Source organism: Taudactylus pleione, unplaced genomic scaffold (assembly GCF_031769625.1).
Source record: "Taudactylus pleione unplaced genomic scaffold, aTauple2 ptg000431l, whole genome shotgun sequence".
Taxonomy (NCBI): Eukaryota; Metazoa; Chordata; class Amphibia; order Anura; family Myobatrachidae; genus Taudactylus; species Taudactylus pleione.
The window spans coordinates 6,320,446-6,342,061 of NW_028284833.1; positions in this window are offsets into that span (position 1 = coordinate 6,320,446).

Sequence of the window (21,616 nt, forward strand, 5' to 3'; positions counted from 1 at the left end):
GTTTGTGGATGTTAACAGCTACATTCTGGCAAGCAGTGGGCATTTACGTAGCTGGCTAACCAACATACCAAAAGGACAATATAAAAGGATTAGGAGAAATTGTAGCAGGTTAGAGGACTATGAATCGCAGGGTAAGGAACTATCTAAATTGTTCCTAGATAAGAAGTACGATCAAGGCTTGGTACAGGGATCATACCAAGAGGTAAAATCACTGGACAGAGATATGTTATTACAAGTGAAGAAACATGACATTGGAGACACACTGGATTGTCCTTATTTTATTACACAATATAATGAGTCAGCCAAAGACATTAGGAAGATTCTATGCAGGCATTGGAATATCCTCTTACAAGATCAAGATTTAAGAACTGTTCTAAATGACCACCCTAACATTGTCTTTACCAAAGCTCCTGATATAAAACAGAGACTTATCAAGAATCACATACCACCAAAAGCTCTGGTTCAGAGCACATTATGTAACATAAGGACACTTGGATTCCACTATTGTGGTAGGTGCTATGCATGCAAGAGCCTAAATAAGCGGAACACCAAGGCTATTTGCACTTTCACATCAACCACTACAGGATATTCCCTGCAATTAGGGGACACATGACATGTGACTCTAAAGGAGTCATTTATCTCCTTAGATGCACATGTGGCCTAGAATATGTAGGCAGAACTACGAGATCATAAAAATAGGGCATGAAAACCACAGTGTGTCTAGGCATTTTAAGGAACATCACCAGTGTAATCCCTCTCAGATTGATTTTTTAGCGATAGAAAAACCCAAAACCAATTGGAGAGGAGGGAATTTTTTGAAATCTTTGAATAAAAAAGAGGCAAAGTGGATATATACACTAGGGACGTTAGAACCAGGGGGACTGAACATTGATTTTAACATTGCAAGTCTATTGAATTAGGACAGATCCCTCAACACATTTACCATTTCCCTATAGATACATTAACAACATCCATATCACAGTATCTTTTGGTATAATATTACTAGTACCTAATGTAATTATGACTCCACTCCTAGGTTTTTAGGTATATACTAGTTTTTATTTCTCCTATAAGTGCCAGGCTTTTGTTCAGCATTATGACATATCCTTGTATGTATATATTAGGGAAATTTGTATCAGCAGTGATGTTATTTTATTAAGTTCAGTTACAGGGCACAGTTAGTGATTATATCTTAGGACAACGCAGCACTTCTTGAAATCCATTAATTCTTCTATGGACTAACGTTGACATATCTTAAAAGGTCCAGTGGATGACATCATTTGTAGTAGCAATGTCAGTTTATTCATTTGTTCATCAATACCAGTATGCTTAATTTCTATATGATTTTATTTTATTTATTTGTTTATTCATTCAATTATTTATTTTTCAATGTTATTATTATTTTCATTTTAGTTTAATTTTTTTTTTATTATTATTATTATTATTATTATTATTATTTTTATTTTTTCATTTTTATTTTAGTTCAAATAATTCATCCATTTATTTCTACATATAGCTCAATATCTATTAATAGTTTAGTTAAGTGAGGATACCTATTGATAATTCTGTTAGACATGAAGTTTAAGATCAGTGCTACCATGTGACCATCCAGTACATAGCTCATGTTTAATTATACCATTTGACTTGGAACACACCTGCAGTCTATTAATCAAGCTATAAATGGACAGCAGTAACAACCCATCAGAACTCCTTGACAAAGGCGGAAGCCGAAACGCGTTGGAGGACATCACATACGCCGTAGTCAGGCACGTGTCTCCAGCTGTTTGCTTACACCAGTGAGACCTGCTTTTCCATCATATGACGAGGCAGTCACAAGGTTCTACCCAGACCGCGTACATCCTAGACGATACCCGAAGGAAGGAAAGAGCCGGCAAGGAGGAGGAGCGGCTGCCTGGCAGCTACTGAGGGAGGTAAGTGTCTTGTCCATTGGAGGGGCGCAGCAGTGACTGCTTAGGCTCACCGGAGCTCTTGCTGCTGTGTCCCCTCCAGTCAGACATGCAGGCTTCCTCCGTGTCCTGTGACGCGGGTGGGAGGCTGGATCACCCGGCCTGCACGCCCGCGCCCACATACACGGCTAGCCGATGGTCACGTCCAGGACCTGGCCCCCAGGCACCAGAGTGTGTAGCCGTACTCCCTCTCCGGGAAGACACCCCCGGGGCCCCTACCTGTAAATCATTAACCAGCGGGATGCCGCTGCTACGTTTTTGAGACTTTGGAACTAACATTCAACCATTAATGCTTGGTTCTCAATTTGCCCCATCCCCAATCCCTTTACACCTGTGACCCACCGTGGTCACTATCCATATACCTGATCAACATCAGTACATCTGACCTGTGTTGTGGTATTCATGATTTGTGATTTATTTTCATTTTTAATTTTGTTTGTGCTATAATCCCACATACTCACTATCGTCACCGCATCAGTGAGGTCATTTTGTGGTTTCATGACACTAGTGCTGGAATAGTTTTTCAAGTCTTTTACATAGTAAACATTGATATGTTTATATTATTACTCCGTTGTACTGTTACATTATTTGATTTGCACCATTGGATTTAACCTATTAGAGCAATATTCTGTTTCAAGTACACACTGACTGCACATGGTGTAGCGCTCCGAATTTTCCTTTGACATTTACCTTTTGGAGATAGGACATCCCCATTTTTTTGAAGCAGCTCCCCTGTGTATTACATGCTTATCTTGAAGTGCAAGGTCCTCTCTTTCTTTTAATCACCATTTACTACAAACAGTTTCAGTGATCAACATATACAACAGATATAATTAGTGACCACCATATACTACAGACAGCATTAGTGACTGCCATATAACACAGAGAGCAATAGTGACCACCATATACTACAGATAGCATTAGTGACTGCCATATAATAAGAGAGCAATAAACTCCTAATTAAATCTCTTAGTCACATAAAAATGTAATCCTAATTAACCCCATTAATAACTTACCGTCAATACACTATACCTCCACACATACCCCAACTTACTGTACCTGTTGGAGGTCCCTTCTGCTTAGTTTGCCCATCTTGTGTAGCAGTCACAATGCCAAATAAGCAGGAAGCAACAGCATGTCAAACAGATCCCGTTGAGTCTGCTGTTGTCAGTAAGTAGGAATAGGGACCATGCAGAGACAGACAGAGGAAACAGGGCCATGCAGTCTATTGTTGCAAAGCATGGCCCCTGAGAGAGGGACAACTGTTTACTGATCACCCCCTTTCTGTTCTCGCTGCCTTCTGACATTGGCAGACAGTGACTCCAGATTCACTGCTGCTTGCATCCCTCCTTCTGTTGCTTGGTGCACATGCCCCATTGCCATCCCCCCAGCTTCACTCCATCTCACTTGTAATTATACTCAGGACCTCATTCAGAGCCATCTGCAAAATGCGAGTGCTCGCTCTGAAAAAGGGGCGGCCACTTCTAAGTTCAGAGCCAGCCTCCTGGCCGCTCGCTAGGCTGTGGGTGACCACCCACAGCTTTAGCGAGTGGCCAGGTTGATGGTCACGATGTTCAAGACCATTGCGACCATCCAGACTTGCGACGAGACCCTTGTGGTAGGGTCTCATCTGCCACAAGCCCCAGTGAGCTTTTGGCTCTATTAGAGCCGGAAGCTCACCACTGACATTATGAGTGGTGTCAGAGGAGCCGCCTCCAAATGGCAGGCATTCCGTCGGGAATGCCTCTGTTTCTGTAGCCACCCCCCACCCCGCCTACAAAACGGGACAAGCTGATGATCACCATCGACAGCCGCCCCTTTTATAGTGAGTCCCGGAGTGAGAGAATTTCTCTCTCGCTCCGGGGCTTGCGCACGTGCATTGCGGCTGCTGCGCGTAGGCAATGTCTCAACATCGACCCAAATGCGAGCACATAGGTGCTTGCGAGTGGGTCTGAATGAGACCCTCAGTCTTTTGCCATTTCCTCCAGGTTAGTGTCCGAGTCACATGCAGTAGCTGCATACAATACTAACACCAATATCCAGGGTGCCAGTGCTTTGCACTTTTGTCGCTCCAAATGGTGCTATTTGGCATGATTTCAGAATAGGTATATGTGAGCACATCTGTATTATATATCAGTTTTTCGCAGCAAAGTAGGCACTCATCTTAAGGTTATGTAGACCCCCTAGGGCCCCCAGAGTAAAATGCAACCACTTAATTTCGCGAGGCAATCGGGAAGCCGACTGCCTAAACATCGGCAGCTGGCTTCCCGATTGTCTTATCCCAGCAAGGGTGAAATGCCGGGTGTCTAGATGTAGACACCTGCATTTCCCCGACGCCGGGAGACCGGCGGCCGGCATCACGATTGTAGTGATGCCGGGCGCCGCGAGCGGACAGCCATGGGGGGGGAGGGTTAGGTTTATGGCTCCCGGGGGGACTTAGGGTTAGGCACCCCCCCGGGAGGGTTAGGGTTAGGCTAGGGGGAGGGAGGGTTAGGGTTAGGCACCCCCGGGGGGGACTTAGGGTTAGGCACCCCCCGGGGGACTTAGGTTTAGACAGCGGGGAAGGGGGTGGTTAGGGTTAGGTACTTGGGGGGGAAGTTAGGGTTAGGCACCCCTAAGGAGGGTTAGGGTTAGGGGGGTTAGGTTAGTGGACACTTACCTATCCACGATCAGGATTTCCACCGCTGTCGGGCTTCCGCTGCGTTGCACTCTGCTTCTGTCGGGCTGCCGCTGACAGGAATCGAACCGCCGGCCATGCGGCCGACGGTATTTCATACCAATTCCCTTAGTTTCATATATTAGGTCTACTTAACACATGCAAGTAAGGAAAATTAAAAGCTGCCATAATGAAAAATGGATGCTCTGTATGAGACTATGAGTATCATAATATATTATCTACATAATAATAAATATAATGAGATAAGTTAATGTTGTTGTATCAGAAATATTTTGGGAGGTTTGGTGGAGGGCAGAGCCAGCATGACCAATTTGGTGCCCTGGGAAAGTTTTAAGATGGTGATTATTAAATTGTATGCAATCCATTGCTAGAATAATGTCCAGCACCCATGACAGTCTTAGGGGTAGATTCAAATAATGAAAAGAGATGGTATTGCCAGTGGTGTGCAGTCAGGTGAGGCAGGTTTGCAGAGCCTTTCCCGTGATACAGTATACTCCAAAGTTTTGACTATAAAAATGATAAGAAAAAAAAATAAGAAAAGTATATGGCAGGTGAGGCACTGCCTCCCCTGTGTACCTTTTCCGCATATCCCTGAACAAAACACAACAAATTTCCAACACTATATACTGCTGCACCTCTGTATAATGCCCACATGAACCCTCGGGTTCAATATATATATATATATATATATATATATATATATATATATATGTGTGTGTGTAAATCTGTCTCTGATACTAGCCAGTGCCTTCCAAGCTATTTACTTCACGGCATGTCACTGGGTGTTGCCCATAGCAACCAATCAGATATTGTCTATCATTTTCTTTCTAGGATCCAATAGAGAAATTATACTGTAGCTACAATCTGATTGGTTGCTATGGGCAATGACACATTTTTAATTTTTAGAAGCTTTAGTGAATTTAGCCCTTAATCTGTCATGGACTGAACAAACGGTTACCTTCTATAATAAAATTAATAATAAAATGAATTACAGATTGTAATAACTAGAGATGAGCCAAACAATTTGGTACTTTAGAAGTACCTCAAAGCTTAGTGTTCCGTGACTGTTGGAGAAGACCATAGTGAAACAATTCTTGAATTAAATATGAAAAATGTCAAGTTTGTGTTTTAAAACGATTGTTTTCTAACTTTTTATGATGAATCTTCAAAAATATTATTAAACAGTGAAATGTTTTTTAGAAATTAGTTATGACAATGATCGGATTTTTTTTTTATTTGTTTAAACCAGAAATAAAAGATTTCCAACGTAGGCTGTCAGAAAAGATAATTTTTGACCCAATGACGCAATTTGCCAAATGAGCGGAAGTGCAGGAGTACGCTCAGTACATCTATAATATTCCCTCTTGAATCCAGGCGTGGCTGTGTACTGTATATATGGTTTTGCTGTAAGCTAACAAAAGAGTTGTTTCCTCAGGATTTATGCTGCTTGACAACAAATGTGTTGAACGCAAGGAACCAATGCATATTACTTAGTGCAAATAATTACTATGCTTTTATGTTGTTTTCTCATGTAATTCTGATCTTTTAGCTTCAAAATGCTACTCATCATTCGTTACTCAGAAACAAGCCCTGCGGGATTTGAATCCCTGAAACAGCTGGTTACCGAATCCTAAGTAACAGGCTGCCAGCATTGTGCCCTGTAAAGGTTTCTGAAGTGTACAGTATCTTATATCTCTGTGTAAATTATATCGCTGAGGAAATACTTTGTAAACTGTTGTGACAGCTCAGCAAACAAGTCAATGTCTACAATTTAAAGTGAAGGAAAGCACATACTGTATGTAAACGATTGTAAAAAAATCCAGAGCATTCCACTTATACACGTGAAAATCAAATACTATAGATATTTTACACTTATTTACATGAAATTTATTATATGAAGCTATACTTGGCAATACTTTCAAACAAATGGATGACAATTTGGGGAAAAGAGTCCATACTAACAATAGAGATGAAAGGTGCAGTTTCGCTGAAAACCAAACACCCCCAAACTTTGAGGTTATGAGTCGAACTGAGATCCATGACTTTGGGGTTCCAAGTAGAACTGAGTCCTGTCTCTAGTCTTCTTGAACGTTCGGAACTCGGATCTAAAAACTGGAACTCGCGTGTTTTTAGATTGCATTTTAATGACTCCCTCATGATTTCAGGTGCTGTGAGGTGGTCGTAACTGACTAAAAATGAATCTTACTGATGTTAATATAAAAGGAATAAAAACAGTTCAAAGTTTCATGATTTTAGCTGCTTTATCAATTTTTTAAGAAATCCAAAACCAAAACCGAACCAAAACACTTGGTGGTTTTGCCAAAACCAAAACATGTTGATGATTTAGAAACAAAACCAAGACTAAATCACAGGGGTCTGTGCACATCTGTAATTAACAATAATTACAAAGCATGGGTTTTGTGTTTTTGGGTGGATTCAAGGCAAATCCTGCAGGAAACTGCCAGTAACATTGTCGTTAGAACAAACTAGAACGACTTTGTTATATTTAACTAAAAAAATAGAAAGCCCGGATTTACTAAGCATTGGCCCAAATCCAACAGCAAACCCCCCAAATAATAGACCTGCCTCTGGCAGACGATTTCATGTAAAGCACTGGACAGATCAGTATGATATGTGCAGGCTTTGTTTTACTGAATCTCTTTGAAGTATGGATCCCTTCAAAATGATAAACCAGCTCAGGGCCTCTGAGCCTAGCCTAAGAGTTAAAAATAGGTGGAAAAACATATATATATATATATATATATATATGTATGTATGTACAGAATATATAGCAGTAGGATACACAGTATGGGGTCCATCCTTCATAACAGCATCCAACCCATGACTGGTTAGCCTAGGGAAGTATTGACCCCCCAAAAATTGGGTCCTCCCTCCTCTAGGACAAGCCCAGGTCTCTTCACTACACCTTTGGAGCTTTGGGTGCGGATTTAATAGTATAAATAAAGTAAAAATTATATTGTTCATTACAGGTGAACTACAGATCCCAGCAAGTGTGCCCATCCACGATGGCACTTGTGAAACCACAAGTGCCAGCATGCCTGAACATCAAAGGCCCGTTGGCACCTGTACTCCACCTGTAAAAGAAATGAAACAAGAGACAGAACTCACACTGACTATTATAATATGTTATGAAATAAAGACACACCAACACAACCCTTGTTTACTCATGTATTACTCACAAAAAGGAAGGGGGTCTCATCCTCTTGTGCCTGAAGCATCCCCAAATCTTGGCAACAAAAACCTGCCGCTACTGTTTCTCTGGGAGCCCCGTCACGAATGAGAGGTCACTCAGGAACACTCTCCATAGGAATGAATGGGACAATGATTATTGGGCAGAGCTTGGGAACTGCCATGATTTGGGGATGCTACAGGGACAAAAGAGGACATTCTGATCTGTCTAGTGCTTTGAATCTGCCACAGGCTGCCAGCAGATTGTAGTCTTATTTGAGGCAGAATTGTGGCTGGATAGGGGTTTTAAAACTGATGGACATCGTTGGCGAATTATAAATAGAGATGTGCGCCGACCCTCGTGTTTTGGTTTTGATTTTGGATCTGAATCTCCCCTGGTTTTGGATCTGAATCTGGTTTTGGATTTTTTTCCTTGGTGTTTTGTTTTCTTGTTTTGGTTTTGGGTATGGATTTTTTTCTTTAAAAATCAAAAAAACACTGCTAAAATCACATAAAATGTGCCTTTTTTTGTTCCTACAGTATTAATAACCTCAATAACATTTATTTCCATTCGTTTCCAGTCAAGTTTGGTTACCTCACAGCTCATAATATTGATTTTTTTTCATCTAGTTAAAGAGCCAAAAGGTTGCATCCAGCTTGCTGGCTCAAAACTGATTCATATAATTATTAATAGAGTTGAGGACTGTGCAAAGATGATGGTTGGGATACCCTTGAGGACAGAAGGCATGGGCCTTCTTAGAGGACAAGGTAGTTGACAGCCTTGCATTATTATGATGACTGCTGGCGGCAGCTACAACATGTGGTTCTTGGCCTTGCTCTCCTGTTATGTGACAGCCCTCCATATTTTCTGCGGTCTTGAAGCAGTGTCACAAGCACCAATCGTGTAGCCAAGGTGCGGTTAAAAAATTCACACACGTGCAGTCGTGCACACACAGAAAAAAAATATACAAAAGACACTAGTTTTTTTTTTTCGGGTCCAGAACTTGAGCCCAGAGCACAGATTGGTGACGACTGGAGTCGGGCAGCACTAGGTTGCATTGCTGTATCTTGTGTGGCTAAGCCTAATATGCACACACACACACACACAGAAAATAAATAGACAAAAGACACTATTTTTGGGGGGGGGGTTTCGGGTCCAGATGCTTGGGCCAAGAGCACAGATTTATGACGACTGTAGTCGGGCAGCACTAGGTTGCGTCACCGACTTGCTAGATCTTGTGCGGCTAAGCCTAACAATTATTAGAAAAGAAAGACAATTGATTTTAATTTTTTTTATGCTCCAGAACTTGGGCCCAGAGCACAGATTGATCATGACTGGAGTTGGGCAGCACTAGGTTGCAACTTGCTTTGCTGGCTGAATCTTGTGCGGCACTGCGGTTAAGCCTAACACGCACGCACACACACACAGAAAAATATAAAGGACACTTTGATTGATATATATATATATATATATACACACAGCACAGACAGCCCAGATGGATCAGCAACAGCCCAGATGGACACAGTAGACAGCACAGTGACAGGCATAAAGCTCAGAATGGATCAGCAGCACCAGCGCCGAGGACACAACAGACGGCACCAGCACCTCTCCCAGCCCTACACTACCCACCTTCCCTGTTCAGTGTCCACAGCCGGAGTGAAATGTCGTCCGTCGCGTGGTCCCTTATACACTACATTGATCATAGAGACGAAAGCTTGCGGAAACCGAACGCGCTCATCTTTAATTATAAATGACACCCAAAACCAAGGTTTAGTAATTGGAATTGATACCAAACTGGCAGTCTGTAAAGTTTTTGGGGCTGATGTATAGACAAATGGGCAAGATATGCCCATTTGTCTATCTCTCCACAAGCCATCATTCCTGTCCCATAAGAGAAAAGCAGATTCTGGTGAGATGTGACAAATGAGATGTGAGATGTGACAAATGCATATTTCTAGTTCTACCAAATTAAAATTGTGGGACTGATTCTGAGTCACATGCAAAAGTGAACGCAGCAGCGTCTATTCTCGATTGTCCATCTGTGATTTTATTCAAATGGTGTATAAACTCTTTCCCTTGAGTACATACGTGCAGCCAAATGTGTAAGGTCTGAGACGCACACATTAGCTCCTGTGCACACTGCAATACGGATTAGTGTGTCCTCATATCTCACCATCGGTTGCACCAGCGAAAATTGCACCAGTTGTATTGCAGGTGCAGCGTCTCTACCTGACCATGGCCGTCTACTATATTCATGTGACAGCCGCTTGTAGTGACACGCCCACAATAGTCCCATAACATGCCTGCTGAATGGCCCATATGTGCATGCTCTACTAGCCACTGCCCAGTCATCGCCAAGAAACTGTTCATGCACCTCTCTCTGTAACGCATGCGCCTACGAGTATTCAGAAATGTTCACACATGTGCACTTGCAAATAACCACTCAACTACGTGAACATTGACATTGTGCGCGGATTGTGTGCAGCTCAGAATCACGCCCCATGTGATCATGGTATGGACACATTAATTGTGAGTGCATTCTTCACACTTTTATGCTGTACCTATAAATATTTACAATATTGGGCCTTATCTAATAACCTGCATGATGCAGGCATGAGCGTGATAATAAGCCACTTCCTTCAGGCTATGGTTTCCCCTTTTAAATTATTGCTGCTTTAAAAATATGGGCAGATTCTCTGTAAGCACACCCATGCAATATACCATAGATGGTTTCCAATCATCAATGGTTTATTACCAATTGTCGATGGTTTTGTGGTGGATATCCAATGGGTTTCCACAGGGCCATAACTAGGGTAGTGCGAACAGTGCCATGGCACAGGGCACCGCAGGACAGGGAGCGTTGTTTGGGCCTGTCAGTTTTCTGTTTATTATAATTCTCACTTGTAGTTTCCTCTTATTTTATCCCCAGCATCTCCTGGCCTCCCCTATCTCTTCCCTGGCCCTTCCTCATGAGGCCATGGACCTTTTTTGGGTGTGTTATCTCCCTATTTAAAAAACAGGGAGGAGCAATGCTCTTTCTAGCACAGGGCACCAAAGAGTCTAGTAACGGCTCTGGTTTTCTGCAATCGATGGCAGTGAGTACAACAATGGTTTTTATTTCTCCATGGCAGAGGGGGCACAGTGTTTCACTCTGTCCTGATGCCCCTCCCCTCTTCCCTGAGTAACCCCGGGTGCTCCACTTAACAATATCCTCTATTTCCTGTTTGGCCCTTCGCCCAATGGTCATTGATGGTTATCCCAGTGATGGTTTGTTGCCATCAATGTAAATCACTGATGGCACCATCAATGCAGGCTATTACATAAGACTCATTTTGTTTAGTTTATATTAACATTTTAGTACATTAGTATAAAGACATTTTATGTTATATTGAAGACAGTTAGTGGGAGCTTAAGAATCCTCCACTATAAATAATACAGCAAATGACTTTGTTATAAGCAATGGTAGGCAAGATAGTTTTAGCAGGTACCACTATCCTACAGAATTGAAGAGAGAAGAATTTACCCTAGGAATGCTGGGTAGAGATGTGCAAATTTCTTTTTACTGGCCCTTAATGGCAAATGATGCCTGTACTAGGCCAATATGTAAGTAGATATTTGCCTATTTCTGTTGAGAATTCCCAGGATGATATTAGGGGGTAAATTTACTAAGAATCGAGTCTGGGAGAGTTTGCTTTTATTTCAACTCCATTAGCTTCACCTAAACTAGGGTGATTTGACACTCCTGAGACTCTCAAATTTCCAAAGAAGGGAGTTTAACTGAGAGTGAGATGGCCGATGGTGAAGCAGAATGAGATTTCTCTGCCGAGTAGCAAGGTTTGCAGGAGATTCTCCCCCGAGTAGCAGGTTTTGCAGGAGACGACTCACTCGAGATTGCAGTGTCTTCTCTCTGCAAAACTCTCCCGAGCACGCAGAGATATGTATGTGCTGTTTGTGTTGTACCTGTAGAAAAACAGGTTAAAAGTGGTTAAAAAAAATGACATATGCCCCTCCCCCTAAAGCTTAACTAGCCCCAGGCTTGCCAGCCTGTCCTGGTTTCTAAGATTACGGGGATCAAAATGTGTATGGTTCCCCCGTAATTTAGAAACCAACACCAGGCTGCAGGGACAGTCCTGATTTTAAATATAGGGGGAAAAAATTGTGTAGGGGCCCCCCTATATTTAAAACCAGCACCAGACCCAAAAATGGCCGGGCTGTAATGCCACAGCCTGGAGACCCTTTCACTGGGGCTCCGGGTCCAAAGCATTAGCAGCCCAAGCTGGTCAGGCCAAGCCAAGGATCTCAGGAGAGGTGGGGACCCCCCAAAAAAGGGGTTCCCTTTCTCCCTTAACCCCAGGCTTGGTCTGATGCCTGGGGCTCTTCCCTGCACCCCTGGAGCGTTGGTTACTGGGGTAATAAAGTGGGGAAATATAATTAAACTATTGTATTTTACAGTGGAACAACAGGTACCAGCATGCTGCCCTTTGGCATTTGTGGAACTACAAGTGCCAGCAGATGGGCGCACCTGTACCTCCAATGTAAAATAAATAGTTAAATAATGAAAAAACACACACACCGTGATTATTGAAACTTTATTACACACACCTACCCATTCACACATACTTACCTATATCAGATGTTTCTGTCCTCTTCTCCATTAGAATAAGTGTTGACTGGCCCTGCAATAAAGATTTCATACTCACCTATATCCTGGTGCTGGTCTCCACAGTAATCCATGGCATTTGTAAAACACACATACTGATACCTCCCGAATACCAGCTGACGGGACTGCACGGGGTTTGCATGTCCCGACAGCCAATCAGCGGCCGCGCTGACTGTAGAGCGGCCGCTGATTGGCTCTGGCTACTGACAGTTCCCACGTGGGAACTGTCAGTAGCCAGAGCCAATCAGCGGCCGCTAACTGTAGAGCGGCCGCTGATTATCTCCGGCTACTGACAGTTCCCACGTAGGAACTGTCAGTAGCCAGAGCCAATCAGCGGCCGCTTTACAGTCAGCGCGGCCGCTGATTGGTTGTCGGGACATGCAAAACCTATGCAGTCCCGTCATCTGGCATTTGGGAGGGATCTGTATGTGTGGTAACACACATACAGATCCTGGGTCCGTCTGGTCGGGTAAGTCGTTTTTTTGTTTTAAAAAGTCCCGGGGATTTTGCGGAGACCAGCGCCAGGATATAGGTAAGTATGCAGTCTGGTATAGGTAAGTATGTGTGAATGGATAGGTGTGTGTAATAAAGTTTTACTAATCACAGTGTGTGTGTGTTTTGTGTTTATTTAACTATTTATTTTACAGTGGGGGTACAGGTGCTGCCCGTCTGCTGGCACTTGTAGTTCCACAAGTGCCAAAGGGCAGGCATGCTGGCACCTGTAGTCCCACTGTAAAATACAATAGTTTACTTAAATTTCCCCACTTTATTACCCCCGTGCGGGGAAGAGCCCCAGGCTTCAGACCAAGCCTGGGGTTAAGGGAGAGGGGAGACCCCTTTTTTGGGGGGTCCCCACCTCCCCTGAGATCCCTGGTTTGGCCTGACCGGCTTGGGCTGCTAATGCTTTTTACCCGGAGCCCCAGTGAAAGGGTCTCCGGGCTGTGGCATTACAGCCCGGCCATTTTGGGTCTGTTGCTGGTTTTAAATATAGGGGGGACTCTACGCAATTTTTCCTCCTATATTTAAAATCAGGACTGGCCCTCCAGCCTGGTGTTGGTTTCTAAATTACGGGGGAACCCTACACATTTTGTTACCCGTAATCTTAGAAACCAGGAGAGGCTGGCAAGCCTGGGGCTGGTTAAGCTTTAGGGGGGGGACCCTATGTCATTTTTTTAATGATATTTAAATTTATTTTCTATATTTACAGGCAGAAACGTACATGGATCACAGCGATCTGTGTATGTTTCTGCCAAACTCTCAGATCACAGGCAGGTGTATTTTTTTCACAAGTTTTTACAGGAGAGGTTTCCCATCTCATGAGAGTTTTGAAACTCTATGCTTGGTAAATTCCAGAATCCTATCTTCACCAGTATTATCCCGTAGCAAAGGAGATCTCTCTCCCGAGTTTGACATTAGTAAATTTGAGAGTGGGAAAAAATGGCCAAACTCTCCAGAGTTTGCAAACTCTCCCAAACTCTCAGCTTAGTATATTTACCCCTAAGTCTTGTGATCTCTGGTTATGTGGGATAATGCTGGTTGTTATAGGATTGCTATGTTAATGTAAATGCCTTCTATCAGTGCTGTAGTATAAAATATTGATGTTGGATAACCCTAAGCTCAATCTATACTTCTTAGACAATAGACAGCACATAAATATAACATGCACTTTCCTGTTTTTTTGAAGTTCTTGGTTCTATTTTTCTGAGAATCCAGACTTCAGAGCACCTACAAACTCCTCTGTGCAGAAGATTCAAGAGGCAGATATGACAGCATTACATGTTTTCTTGCTGCTCTGCCTCGGAGCCATTTAGTGACCTTGAACTCTGCTTTTATGTACTATTTTTATTATCTCTCTCTCTCTCTGTTTCCCTGATCTTTTTGCCTAAAGGATGTTACAACCTAAAACCTGATAAAAAAAACACAACAAATTGCGATAACAATAACAGCTTCAGATTTGTGAGTTATGTTTTTTGTTTAGTACAATGTGAAATAGGCTACAATTTCCCTGCCGCTCTGCTTAACCAATTTGCCAACTTTGCCACATGAGGTGTCAATCAGATGGATCGCAGCTGAAACAATGTGCAGATGTATCCTGGTTGTGGTGTACCTAAACTGTCGATAAATAAAGTAGGTGATGTTTTTTATGCTGTGGCACCCTTACATAGTCCCCTTTGCTGCCCCATCACTCTTCTCCCCATGTAGTATGTTTAAAACCCATAGCAGTTAACATAGAAGAGTCATTGTGACTCATGACATGGGACGGATTTAATAAATCTCCTACAGAGGACAAGTGGAAAAGTTGCCTATAGCAACCAATCAAATTGTAGCCATCATGTATCTAGTACAATCTGTTCAAAGATAGTGATGTGCGTAGGCACCCTGTGTTTTGGTTCTAAATCATCTTCAGGTTTTGGTTTTGACAAAACCTCATTCAAGGGTTTTGGTTCAGTTTTGATTTTGGTTCTGAATCATTATCGAGGTTATGGTTTTGGCAAAACAACACTCAAGCATTTTGGTTCGGTTTCTGTTTTGGATTTCTTTTAAAATTAATAAAAACTGTTTTTGGTTCTTCTGAATCATTGTTGTGTTTTGGTTTTGGAAAAGCCACCCTCAAGTGCTTTTGTGTGGTTTTGGAATTCTTAAAAAAATAAAAAAACAGCTAAAATCAGGTAACATGGACGTGTTTTTGTTCCTATAGTATGTATTGTTAACATCAATAGCATTAATCGTGACATCTTCAGCACCTGAAATCTGGAGGGATGGATGTAAATGCAGTCCAAAATACACAAGATCCAGTTTCTAGATATGAGTTTTTTAACTTGGCTACTCTACTTGGAACCACAAAGTGATTCGAGCCGGGACTCAGTTTGATACGGAAATCCCGAGGTTCAGGTGTGTTTAGTTTTCAACAAAACCAAACTGCATATCCCTATTAAAAGACAGCCAGAATGTGATTGGCTGCAGTAGGCAACTTCTCCACAAGTCCTCTGTGGAAGGTTGGTTGAGATGAAACATACTGTAATCAGTTGATCAAGATCCAGGAACAGGAGGAGCAGACAATAACTATGAAGTTTGTAAGAGGCTTTCAGTGAACCACCACTGTAACTCCAACATGAGTAATATGGCAGTGTGGTCCAGATCCTGCTCAGCCATGTGCAAATGCCGGTACAAGACCAAGTTTATGTCCAGGCATATTTATCATGGTCACAGAGTGCCCATGCCGCACACCCTGCACCCATGCTCTTTAATACTTACCTCTCCGGAGCCATGTGTCAACAGCGCTGCACAAATCACTGGGAACAAGTCACGCAGGCCATTTTCCCGGTGATTTTCACATGTGTAGCTTAAAAATGTGCAAAAAAATGTCCGTTGCGCCATTTTCCCGAAGACCTGCACATGGGCAGTAGACTCTGGCACAGGGACAGAGTCTATCATGTGTGCCACTGGCTAGAAAGGAGGGATCCCCGAGAGAGACAGCAAATAGATCCCCTCCCCTCTTAATAAGCCCCTGCAAATACTACTCACCTTTGGACAATACTTTGCCGCAGACATAGCAAGGCCATTGCGCACAAAATCCATTTGGGGCAAGTATAATTTCATACCTACTGTATCCATCTATGCTCCTCTGACCGCTGTGCTAGTAACTGTGGGAAGATATAGAAGTGTCTCCAGATGACGGGACAGTTTCACTATATGAAGAGTATGGAATTTACCCTCCTCCAAAGATGAGCAGGAAAGGTACTGACTTTGCTAGTCATTTCCAGAGTGTATGCTGAAAAAGTGTCAATGGTCAGGGATGGGCCCTCTGTGACTTGACAGTATGTCCAGATGAGCAATTATTTCAGGAGGTCAATAGTCCAAAAGTTGTTTCTTGAAACGTCCATTGACATTATTTTGTCAGGTTTCTTTGCTTAACCAGTTTCTTATCCTGCTGTGTTGCCACCATGCTGTTTTTGGAGCAAAATCGTGCCATGTGTAATATTAAGGCAGTGCAGGGCTGACTGCAGCGGTGATGATAGCGGGGAGATGGTGGAGCAATGATTGATATCATCACTGTTTTCGTATACACCCCTGACCTCTCTTCTAGTGACATCAACTAAAGAAATGCCACACAAACCGGCCATCTAAAGGTTGGGAAAGCTCCCATTTCCTTCATACTTACCATGAGACTTACTGTAGAGCAATGTGTCTGGATGATATAAATGCTGTGGTGAAAACTGAAGAAAGATAAACCAGTATTTAAGTAGGGGTGTGCACCGGCCACTTTTCGTGTTTTGTGTTTTGGTTTTGGATCTGGATCTTTCTTCGTGTTTTGGATCTGGATTGGTTTTGCCAAAACCACCCTTCCGTGTTTTGGGTTCTGGGTTTTGTGTTTTGGATCTGTATTTTTTTGAAAAAAAGCATAAAAACAGCTAAACTCACAGAATTTGTAGGTTTTTCTGCTCCTATGCTATTATTAACCTCAATAACCTTAATTTCCACTCATTTCCAGTCTATTCTGAACACCTCACACCTCACAATAGTGTTTTTATGTCCAAAAGGTTGCACCGAGGTAGCTGGATGACTATGCTAAGCGACACGAGTGGGCGGCACAAACACATGACCCATCTAGGCGTGAAACTGCAGTGGCAGACAGGATGGCAGTTTGAAAAACTAGGCCCCAAACTGTACATAATGCAAAGAAAAAAAAGAGGTGCAAGATGGAATTGTCCTTGGGCCCTCCCACCCACCCTTATGTTGTATAAACAGGACATGCACACTTTAACAAACCAATCATTTCAGCGCCAGGGTCTGCCACACAACTGTGGCTGAAATGATTGGTTCGTTTGGGCCCCCACAAAACAAGCTGGCAATTAATCTGTCCCTGCACAAACTGGCTCTACGGAGGCAAGATGTCATCCTCATCCTCCTCATCCACCGATTCCTCACCCTCTTCAGTGTGTACATCCTCATCCTCACAGAGTATTAATTCGTCCCCGCTGGAATCCACAACCACAGGTCCCTCTGTACGTTCTGGAGGCTGGTCTCCCTGGAAGAGTTGATAATTCATTTTATGAACATCATCTTCTCCACATTTTGTGGAAGCAACCTCCTACGCCTTTCGCTGACAAAGTTCCCGGCTGCTCTAAACACTCTTTCGGAGTACACCCTGGAGGGGGAGCAACTCAGGTAAAATAGAGCCAGTTTGTACAGGGACCTCCAAATTGCTTCTTTTTCCTGCCAGTACAGGTACGGACTGTCTGACATGCCTACTTGGATGCTGTCACCGATGTAATCCTTTAACAGACAGACGCACGCTTGTCACTGCTGCTTTGAGGATGCAAGTGCGGCTACAGCCCACACAATTCACAAAGACAGAAAAAAGAAGAATATTTTTATTGTTTGTGTAGCACACTTTGAGGGTGTCACCACCCTTTAACAGACAGACGCACGCTTGTCGCTGCTGCTTTGAGGATGCAGGTGGAATCAATTGTCTAAATCCCACTGCACTAATGGCGTATACCGGACGCACGTCTAACACCAACATAGCAGTCAAGGCCTCAGTTATACGTTTTGCTTCAGGATGACTGCTGTCGTACTTCATCCTCATTGCTAGGGACTGTTGGAGGGTCAATTGTTTAGTAAAAGTAGTGATGTTCCTACTTCCTCTCTGGGATGATGAACAACTCCCAGCAGCAGCAACAGCATTAGGAGGAAGTGGTTCTTGATCTTTCCCTATTTTATTTTTATCGGAGAAAGTTTGGTCCTCCATTTATGTTATATTGATATATACGTGCGGCTAAAGCGCACACAAACACAGAAAATATTTTTTTATTTTTGCTGGAGAGTAGTGCACTTTGTGGGTTACACCACCCTTTAAGAAATGAGCCAGCCGGCTCTTTACTTAGGGACACAGGCGCACGCTTGGCACTACTTTGTTGATGCACGTGCAGCCACAGTGTACACAATTCACAAACACAGAAAATATATATTTTTTTTGGTTTGGACTGGAGTGTACTTTGGGGGTTACAGCACCCTTTAACGGTCAAGCCAGCCGGCCCTTTACTTATGACACAGGCGCACGCTTGGCACTACTTTGTTGATGCACGTGCGGCTACTGCGCACACAATTCACAAACACAGAATATATATATTTTTTGGGTTTGGACTGGAGTGTACTTTGGGGGTTACAGCACCCTTTAACGGTCAAGCCAGCCGGCCCTTTACTTATGACACAGGCGCACGCTTGGCACTACTTTGTTGATGCACGTGCGGCTACTGCGCACACAATTCACAAACACACAAAAAAATATTATTTTTTTAGCACTTGGGGGGGAGCACCCCTGATGGACAGAGCACCCCCTGGACAACACTACAGCACCCCTTTAGGACTGGGACACTGCACAGGACTTTGGAGTGGACACAGCGCCTATGGACAACAGCAGCACAGCGCAGCACAGCACAGCACAACACTACACTGCACTACACTACACTACACTACACTACACTACACAGCCCAGCCAGCCCTAACTTCCACCCTCCCTCTTCATTGTCCACAGCCGAGTGAGAAAATGGCGCCGACGCGGGTACCTTATATAGGATCCAAAACCCGCGAGACTCGGAAGGCGGGATGATGACGTTTTGCCTCGATTTCAGATCCGAGTCAGGCGGGAAAAGTCGAGCCTGACTCGGATCGGCCTCGGATCGGGGGGGCTCGGGGGGGTTCGGATTTCAGAAATCCGAACCCGCTCACCCCTATATTTAAGTGACTCTCACGGAAAGAATGCACAAACCTACAACTATTTTAAAATTCCCCACTCTAAGCTACACAGATCTTCTTGTTGAGACTCATTATAACTTACATTTGACATTATCTACAATACAACACATCTACTGTGTTACTCAAGTATTCAACGAGACCGAGGAGGCCCAATTAATGCTTTCTTTGTAACAAAGTTATACAAAGCCATCATAACCTGGCAGATCCTTCACTCTCGAGAAGTCTGTTAAGATATCCAAAATATTTTATTCTAAACTTTCTATAAAGACTATAGACTTTTCCTTTTTGAATAGCTTAAGGCAGTGTGACAAAAAAAATGACAAAGCTAGCATTTTAGTAAAATAACGGTTGTATGAACCCCTACTGATTTTTAGCACAGAGAACACCTACAAGCACATTTATATTTCAGATAACTTGAACTACTTTAAAAAAAATGACAGTGTTGCATCACTCCATGGTACATCGAGAAATATTCAAATTAGGAGCATCTATAATTTATTAAAAATGGGTCAAAGTATGAAAAATTGTTAGAACACAAAAGTCATATGTATAGTACATTTCAAATGTATCTGTATATTGCTTAAGAGTGTTTATAATATGTATACGTTGTATATAATGTCAACAGTGTCAGTATGGTTTCATTTTATGACAGAATATTTTTTAGTAAATTAAACCAATAAAACATGTCAAGGAAATACTCCAGATCATTTGATAATGTATTATGAAGTGGCAGTAGAGATCTGGACTGGAACTAAAAGGCATATTTATCAAAAACCTATTGCCGGCAATATAATTGTGTTTTCACCTTACAGTATAGATCGCTTTTTGTCATTTCGCTCTATACATTAAAGGGTTATCGTATGCAATAACTTTCCATGTCTTTGCAGGTACAGCTACAATACTACAGTAGTTTCGTTATCGAAATCTCAAGATCAGCAAATTTATATATATACAGTATATATATGTCATTTCGCTCTATACGTTAAAGAGTTATCATATGCAATAGCTTTCCGTGACTTTGCAAGTACAGCTACAATACTACAGTTGTACAGTTATCGAAATCTCAAGATAAGCAAATTTATATATATATATTTTTTTTCAAAAACGATCCGGCTCTCCCCTGTAATAAATCCAACTCACTGCATGCACGTGCTCCTTGTAATATATGTCCTTTGCGGTGAGTGAAAAAATACACCATGCTCGGCACTGCAGTAAATCCAATGTATTTAGATAAGTGACAATCCAGCAAAGTTTCTGGACCACGCAGGGTCCTGTCTTCAGGCTGTCATACAAACAAATAGCATTTGTTTGTATGACAGCCTGAAGACAGGACCCTGCATGGTCCTGAAACGTTGCTGGAATGTCACTTATCTATTCTAAATACATTTGATATACTGCAGTGCCGAGCATGGTGTATTTTTTCAGGACAGGTATGTGTGCGTATATATATATATATATATATATATAGCAGCAATGGGTCGGACCGGCACTCTGCTGGACTGTAAACAAATTGCTCCTGTGCCAGCTACATAAATGCATAGACGTACCAAAGAAAAGCGGCACTAGGAGTCAGTCAAAGAAGATTTAATTGTGATCCTTCACAATAACAAAGCCAACGTTTCGGGGCTATATGCGCCCCTTTGTCAAGGTGTAGAAAGAACAAAAACCTAAAAGGTTCTTACCTTATATCCCCAAAGAAGCCCGCCGAAGTGCCCGAATCCAGACGCCGCCCGGGACCCCACGTGACACCGGAGTCCTGCTCTGATGATGTAGGCGCGTTGCGTAACCCTGGTAACCTAGGCAACCGGGATGTTACCGCAAGAGCGCGGCTGGTCGTCTGGGTAACCAGAAACAAGTGAAAAAAGACACCAACGTGACGCGCTGTGTCAGTTACGATGCAGGCTCAGATAGTTAAAAATGATTAAACAAAATAGAGGGTCCATTAAGTGTTGTTGTTGAACAAAGTTATAGTATGATGAGATACAGCAATCCTCTGCCACACCATGAACCAGTGTTAGAAGCCAGAATAGTATACAAAAGTAAATAAAGACCAACAAGCACAAGACTGCGATCGTGCATAAAATGTAAGAGCAGACACAATGTACTTCATGTACACATACACAAAGGTGGGTACGGACAAAGACACTGAGCTCATAAAAAATTGAGTACTGCACAAAGATGTCGTGTGCACTAGTGATACAAGAAAAAAGAAAAAAAGGACAAGGAAAAGGAGGGATGAGGGAACAGGGGGAAAAGAGAGCAAATAAAATAACAAAATTAAATCAAGTAAAGACGTTCCAAGCGATTTTCTCGTTGAGTCCTGCTGGACTAATGGTATTGAGGTTGAATATCCATCTTGCTTC